This window comes from Ursus americanus, unplaced genomic scaffold, assembly GCF_024610735.1.
Source record: "Ursus americanus isolate L20-20 unplaced genomic scaffold, mUrsAme1.1.p SCAF_140, whole genome shotgun sequence".
Lineage (NCBI taxonomy): Eukaryota > Metazoa > Chordata > Mammalia > Carnivora > Ursidae > Ursus > Ursus americanus.
The window spans coordinates 253,320-261,650 of NW_028273722.1; the positions used below are offsets into that span (position 1 = coordinate 253,320).

The following is an 8,331-nucleotide window of genomic DNA, read 5'->3' on the forward strand; positions in this document are numbered from 1 at the left end:
AAGTGGTGATGCATGTAGTAATAGGGATTGATTTTCGAATCCTTAGGCTGCACAAAGGAATGTAGGCATGAAAGAGTTCCATTTACATAAAGTTGTTAAAAATGTAAGCCCACCTATGATGCCAGTGGTTGTCTGGGGCTGAGGATGGAAGCAGTGATGGGCTTCAATGGTACCACCCAAGGGAAGTTGTGACCTAGAGGAAATACCCTGTGTCCTGAATGGAGCAGTAGTTTCCATTGTATGTCCCTCTGTGAAAATGTGTTTAACTGTACAGTTAAGTTTTTTTTGTTTTTTGTTTTTTTTGTTGTTGTGAAAGCACTCACACTGCATCCTCTTCTTTTTACTCCTCCAAAGGAGGACAAGAAGGAGCATCAGTGGCAATTGGCAGTTGTGGAAACATCTAAAGCTAGCCTCTGGCTCAGGAGAGAACCTTGTGCCTCCTCCTCGTGGTTTCGGGTACTCTACACGTTCAGAGGAACTTCTCTAGTAACAAACTATAGAAATGATCCCTGAAAGTATAGTCTCAATTGTATACTTTCAAGTGATGCAGTCTACTGTACCTAAATTATACCTCAGTAACAGGTAACAGTAACAGGTAATCCGTTTCTCCATACTAGCAGTGGACATTTAGAAAATGAAATTTTAAAAAACGGAAATGAAATTTGACAAACACAATAGAGATTCATGTCCGCCATCATTAAATGCATGAGAACACATATAACAAAGACCCCTGAAAACTACTGCTGAGATAAATTAATGGAAATCTAAATAAATAGAAAAACATATATCACATTCATAGATTAGAAGACTCAATATTGTTGGAATATCAAATCAGCATTATTCTGCTTCATACTGGACATTCTAAGCTGAACTGCAAACCCAAACTTCCAATGTTTCCCCATAACCTGTCTTAAATACCAGGGATTTTTTTCCTGCTTTGTCAAAGATTAGCTGACCATATAGTTGAGGGTCCATTTCTGGGGTCTCTATTCTGTTCCATTGATCTATGTGTTTGTTTTTGTGCCAGTACCATACCGTCTAGATGACTACAGCTTTGTAATGCAGCTTTAAGTCTGGAATCGTGATGCCTCCAGCCTTGTTGTTTTTTCTCAGGATTGCTTTGGCTGTTCAGGGTCTTTTGTGGTTCCATACAAATTTGAGGAGTGTTTCTTCTAGCAATGTGAGAGATGCTGGTGGTATTTAAATAGGGATTGCATTAAATATGTAGATTGTTTTGGGTAGTATAGACGTTTTAACAATATTTGGTTTTCCAATCCATGAGCATGGGATGTTTTTCCATTTCTTTGTGTCCTCCTCCGTTTCTTTGCTAAGTGTTCTGTAGTTTTCAGAGCTCTTTCTTCTCTTTGGTTAGGTTTATTCCTGGGTATCTTATGGGTTTTGGTGCAATTGTAAATGGGATCGATTCCTTGATTTCTCTTTCTGCTGCTTCATTATTGGTGTATAGAAATGCAACAGACTCCTATGTGTTGATTTTGAATCCTGCAACTTACTGAATTGGTGTATCTGTTGTAGCAGTGATGTGGATGGAGCTAGAGTGTATGATGCTAAGAGAAATACGTCAGTCAGAGAAGACAAATACTGTATGATTTCACTTACATATGGAATTTAAGAAACAAAACAGATGAACATAGGAAGGAAGGAAAGAGAGGTAAACCATAAAACGGACTCTGAACTATAGAGATGGTGGCTGGAGGGGAGGTGGGCAGGGAGATGGGTGAAATGGGTGATGGGCATTAAGGAGGGCACTTGCTGTGATGAGCACTGGGTGTTTGTCGTATGTAAGTGATGAATCACTAAATTCTACTCCTGAAACTAATATTATACCCTGTGTTAACTAGCTGGAATTTAAGTAAAAACTTGCATTAAAAAAAAAATAAAGCCTTTGCTGAATCTCACACGGCAGTATCATTATGCAGTATGGTTGGAGACTAGAATGGGGTGGGGAGATGATGAGCTTTCAGAAGTGGTTGATCCAATCCCATGTCTTCTCCCTTGAATGCTCAGTGCCACCTGGCCACACCCATTGCACCTTGATCTCAGCCAAGTCCAGCCACTAAGTTGAAGAGCTTGATGCTGTCAATGCAAAATAGATGAACCTTTAAGAATTTCTAAAAAACCAAGGAAGAGAGTTCTATTTGAGCCCAAATTAAGACAGCTGCCTGGGATGGGGCGCCTGGGTGGCTCAGTCATTAAGCGTCTGCCTTCGGCTCAGGGCGTGATCCTGGAGTCCTGGGATGGAGCCCCACATGGGGCTTCTCCACTGGGAGCCTGCTTCTTCCTCTCCCACTCCCGCTGCTTGTGTTCCCTCTCTCACTGGCTGTCTCTCTTTGTCAAATAAATAGATAAAATCTTAAAAAAAAAAAAAAAAAAAAAGACAGCCGCCTGGGATAGGCAGTCTTCACAAAGAAGGGAGTGGTCTGGCAAAGGAACATTTGGTGTAGGGTTGTATACATTTTTACATGAAAAGTTACAAACTGTCAGACAAAAGACATTGTAGAAAGACACTGCAGTTCCAGATCTTAAGTTTCTAGTATATGAAGGGTGGTATGACTTCAATCTTATGAGAACCAGGGAAGTGTCTTCCTTTTTCTTATCTTTTCCGGAATGCTCCTTTTGGGTTATTTTCTTTAAGAAAGCAGAGGTACAATGTGTGCTTGGGGCAGAAATAGAGCCCATGCTTCGAGTTTTTGTAGATTCATTTTGACCTTGGTAAATGTGAAAGCATAGCTTCCTTGGGAGCCAGGAGCAGGACCCACAAACAGTAGAAGTTGAAAATTTCCTGTATTAGTGCTACAGTGACCTCCTAAGTCTCTGGCTCATAAGATCTAGGTGGGAACGTGTGCTGAAGAAGTGAGGAGGTGCTTCAGGGCATCCTTTTCCCCTGCCTCCCTGTTTCTCTCTTCTCAACCTCAGCTTCTATGTCACGGAACACCAGTGCACACATCCACTGTGATATCATCCATCACTGACCCATGCCCTGGAACTTCCCATGCGTGGTTAGAGGAATACAACCGCAGGTCAATGACATGAGGTCAACCCAAAGAAATCTATCCAACGCTGTTCCATCTTTTTAAAATTGTTTTTATATTTTTTAAAAATTTAATTTTAGTTAACTTACAATGTGACATGAGGTTCAGGTGTATAATATGGTGATTGAACATTTGTAGACATTGCCCAGTGCTCATGACCACAAGTGCACTTCTTGATCCCCATCACCTTCATCTATCCTCCGGCCCCACTCCCCTCTGGCTGCCACCAGTTTGTTCTCTATAGTCTGTTTCTTGGTTTGTCTCTCTCCCTTTTCTTTTTCCTTTGCTTATAGGTTTTGTTTCTTAAATGCCACATGTGAGTGAAATCATATGGTATTTATCTTTCTCTGACTGACTTATCTCACTTAGCATAATACACTCTGGCTCCATCCGTGTCCTTGCAAATGGCAAGATTTCATTCTTTTTTTATGGCTGAATGAAATTCCATGGTATATATACACCACATTGTCTTTATGCTCTTTCCATAATTTGGCTATGCTGCTGTACATAGGGGTGCATGTATTCCTGCAAATTAGTGTTTATGTCTTTTTGGGAGTAAATATCCAGGCATTAAATACGAGGGTAAACCAAATAAGCATAGCAAAATGGCAGTAAGGTTACAAATCTTTCCAAAATTGGTGTTCATTACATGTATGATGCATATTCCTAAGCATAAATTAACCATTTGACAATTTCAAAAGAAGTCTCGTGAGAGGCAAATGAAATCCATAAGTGACCTGAAATGTGGTGTTTAGTGACATGATAAAAACAACAAAGAAAGCAATTCACACAGAGAGGAGGCGTCTAGGACATAGGGATGTCAAGCATCAGTTTAATGACAAGGCAAAATGGTGTCCCAGTAAGGCAAAAGAAGTCTCCTAACATAGGAATACAGCCAGAAGAATAGTGAGTCAGGACAAAACATTTTGAAAAATTAATAATGTACTCACTTAGTTTTATACTCTGCCCCTCACCCTATATTTTTGAATGGATAGAGAAAAAAAGTTGAGAAGAACATCATGACAGTCTACGACTCTGTAATTGGCAGTGTTTGTGAATGTCTGTGAATATATGAATATATATGAATACAAATATGCCATTTCCCAGCTCTGTCCACTACAAAGGCCTAGAAATACCAGTTGCAATGAGAGCCTAAGGATACACGTTATGATCTGGGAGCATGGTTTCCCATGAAATGAACCACAGATTCTTAGAGAAATGGCTGAGGCCAGGCCAGAGGCAGCAAATCTTCAACATGAGACAGAAACACCTCATCATACAGATAGCAGGAAAGGTCTCAAAAGCTATGAGGGTTTTATTGAAAGGCTATGGAAGCCAACCTGAAGTCACTTTCACTGCTGAAAGAGAGGTTAAATGGAGCAATCATAAGACCATAATACGATGGTTTAAAACACTTGGATATGATTGCATCCTTGGTTTCATATTAACACAGAAAAAAAAAAAAAGAGGAAAAGAAACTTATGGGTTACCATTAGAGATGCTAGAGGACCAGCTCCTTTAGCTGCAGTTTTCCCTACAAACTGTACCGCCAGGTAAATAGTATTTGGGGAAATTTCTCTTAATACAAGTGTTTATACAAGTCTTCTAGGACCCAAAACATGATGATGGAATATCATCACTGTGCTCCACAGAATCGATTGATGGATAGGCCTTGAACATGAGGGCGGCCAGCATCATTAGAACACCCGGATACGAGGTGCATCCTGATGGAAAAGCACACAGCACTTGAGAGGAAGTCTTGCCAATACGTCCAACCTCAGACTGATCAGTTTCTACATCTGCCAGCTCCAACACAGCAGTCAGAAACAAGGGGCTACCGAATATTTGGATGAGGTTAGAAGGACCTCTTTTGTCAGAGCTGCATTTTAATTATATTTCATTTTCAGCTCCCATAAATGTAAACTTAAAAACTGAAGAAATAGTGACTATTTTTCTATTAAACACAACTTTATTACTCTGGGCGAATTCTGTTTCCCTTAATGTGAAGCATTAAGCGGCAAGATGCAAGCTTATTTTTGATTGTTGTGCGCTTATACTTTTTACTTTTCACTGTTCCAGCTAGAAAATCTTAAATTCCATGTGGGGCTTGCATTTTCTCTCTAATAGCACTGTTCCATAATCTACCACGAACTGAGAGGACGTATGGTGGATTGTGTTATAGTCTATCTGGCTATAAATGCAGTCTGTGGGAATGCTCCAGAACAAACACCTCAGTATTTCCAAGAATGGGTAACAAAAAAGGAGAGAGCAAGACCTGGAGAGAGAGAGAGAGAGAGAGAGAGAGAGAGAGAAGCAGGTTGAGAGCCAGAGGGAGAGAGAGGGAGGGAGGAGGAAGGAAAGGGAGAAACTGAGGAGAAATCTACACATTGCTAGGAGGCTTCAAGACAGGTCCTACTGATCACAGTTTGTGCATTTTGTTTGGATCCTGATCTAGAGAAAACAACTTAAAGACAACAATGGGGAATGTGAACACTGTGTATTTTATGAAAGTACATATTGTAAATTTATTGATGAATACTTCGAAGGTTACAATGATAATCCTTTCAAAAACTGTTCTCATTTAGGGAACATACAGATAAAACTGCAAATGAAATATGATGTCTGGCTTTTGCTTTAAATAATATAGGAAAAAGTAAGTGGGTGGGATTGTAGTAAAACAAGTTCAGCCATAAATTGATAATTGTTGAGACTGGCTGATGAGGATGGGGATGTTCTGTTATACAATTCTGTCTACTTGTGTGTACTCCCGACATTCTGCATCTAGAAAAGAGTGATGAAGAGTACAAGTCCACTGAGGATAATGGCAGCAGAACCTCTCAACACATACTTTAAAGGGTTAGGGATTAACCGAGAGAGTCAGTAACACCACTCATAACCCTGCCCCCAAACAGCCAGGGGCCAGCCAATACTGCGGACTCGGGATGGTTAGTATTTAGCCAGGTCTGGGAGCCAGACACAGCAGAGGGATTAGCACAGACCATGCACTTAGAGCAGAAGACTTCAGGGAGGGCAACTCAGCAGGGAACATAGGGGCATTATGGCAGAAAGAGAGCGCGAATGGCTCAGAATATGCCTGAGGCCTGCGGACTACAGCTTCAGCTACTTGGATCTGAAGGAAAGGGGCTGCACGGTGTAGAGGATCAGAGGTGGCAGCTGGGGGAGGCACAGTCGCCGGTGCAAAGGGGCAGACCTGGAAGAAGGTAACGTCCTTTGGAGGCTTGTGGTAAAGAGAAAGAATGAAGCCACTGATAGAAATGAAAGGACCTATTGGAAGAAAACAGGATCCCAGAAGCAGAAGACACACCGCGCCTCTCCCCAGACCTTTACATCTATTAGAATGATTACACCAAAGAGAGGATCCAGACCTCCGAAGTCCACGAAGCTACTCATAGCACTCATTTGTTCCTACGTGGAACTTCTGTTTCTCGTTCCACCAAACCCAGGCGTGTTAAAAAGAAAATGATAGAGCAGACCGGTATTCCAAGGTGACAGAAGAAAATAAAACAAACAGAAATAGAGAGTCAAACATTTCAGCTCACTGACGTTACCCCTTAAAATCAATCACAAAACATAGGGAAACTGTAAAATGACATCCTGACCTGAATTAAGTGTACCTAACAAAGCATTTGTAGACATGACAAAGGTAAAAGTTCGCTTAACACACACACGACTCCAAAGAGAAGTGGGCAAGAAATAAGAAATGAGAATCTAGAATTGGCAGAAGTAGGAAAAAACTGAAGAAAAATACTCTGGAAAAGAGGCTGGTCAACAAGATTCATCAGGGCAACAGTTGTGCAGAAGGATAGTGGACACTGAATACAGAAAAGAAAGCAGCCAAGAGAACAGAAATGAATAAAAGATACTGAGAAAGGATCAGAGAGAAAGTCATGGATGCCTGGGGGAGACAGAAGCAGAGGAGCCAACACTAAAACCTATCCTCACAGAACTAAAAGATTTTAAAGAAGAAGAAGAAAACTCCTCTGAAGCTACGGACCGGTCCCCCCAACCACCAAAAAAGACCAATTTATATCCAATGGAAAGAAAATCAATTTACATTCTCTATCCCAATCAAACATGCAAAGCAAGGCAATATATATTTTTCTTTTAAAAATTTTAATTTAAATTCCATTTAATTAGCATATACTGTATCATTAGATTCAGAGGTAAAATTCAGTGATTCACGGTGCCTGGGTGGCTCAGTCAGTTAAGCGTCTGCCTTTGGCTCAGGTCATGATCCCAGGGTCCTGGGATCAAGTCCCATATCAGGTTCCCTTCTCAGCAGGGAGTCTGCTTCTCCCTGGCCCTCTCCCCCTCCCGCCTGCTTGTGTTCTCTCTCTCTCATGCTTTCTCTCTTTCAAAGAGATAAATGTTTTTTAAAAAGAATTCGATGATTCGTCAGTTGCATATGACACCCAGGGCTCATGACATCAGATGCCCTCCTTAATGCCCATCACCCAGGTACCCCATCCCCCCATCCACCTCCCTTCCAGCAATCCTCAGTTTGTATTCTGTAGTTGAGTCTTTTATGCTTTGTCTCCTTCTCTCCTTTTCCTCTTATTTTTCCTTGCCTTTCCCTATGTTCCTCTGTTTTGCTTCTTAAATACCATCTAAGAGTGAAAATACATGGTATTTGTCTTTTCGTGACTGACTTACTTCACTTAGGATAATACCTTCTGGTTCCAACCAGGTCTTTGCAAATGGCAAGATTTCATTTTCCTGGTGGCTGAGTAGTATTCCATTGTATATACCACATCTTCTTTATACATTCATATGTCGATGGACTTCTGGACTCTTTCTGTAGTTTGGCTATTGTGTACATTGTTCCTATAAACATCGGGGTGCAGGTGTCCCTTCAAAACAGTATGTTCGTATCCTTTGGAAAAATACCTAGCAGTGCAATTGCTGGTTCATAGGGGAGCTCTATTTTTAACTTTCTAATTTGTTTAAAAGATTTCATTTATTTGCCAGAGAGAGAGAGACCACAAGTAAGGGGAGTAGCAGGCAGAAGGTGCAGCAGGTGTCCTGCTGAGAAGGGTAATCAATGTGGGACTTATTCCCAGGACCCTGGAATCATGACCTGAGCCAAAGGCAGACACTTAACCACCTGAGCCACCCAGGCATTCTTATTTTTAACTTTTGGAGGAAACGTCATAGTGTTTTCCAGAGTGACCGTACCAGTTTGCATTCCCAGAAGGAACGTGATAGGGTTTCCCTTTTCCGCATCCTTGCCAACATGTGTTGTTTTCTGAGTCATTAATTT

The 8,331-nt window shown here is 41.2% G+C and overlaps 1 non-coding gene across 1 annotated transcript; it reads right to left on the minus strand.

Moving 5' to 3' along the window:
• Positions 1-314: 314 nt before the first annotated feature.
• Positions 315-525, minus strand: LOC123803691 (small nucleolar RNA U3). Its single transcript, XR_006782941.2, has one exon. It is a non-coding gene; the product is annotated as a small nucleolar RNA U3 (small nucleolar RNA).
• Positions 526-8,331: the final 7,806 nt, after the last annotated feature.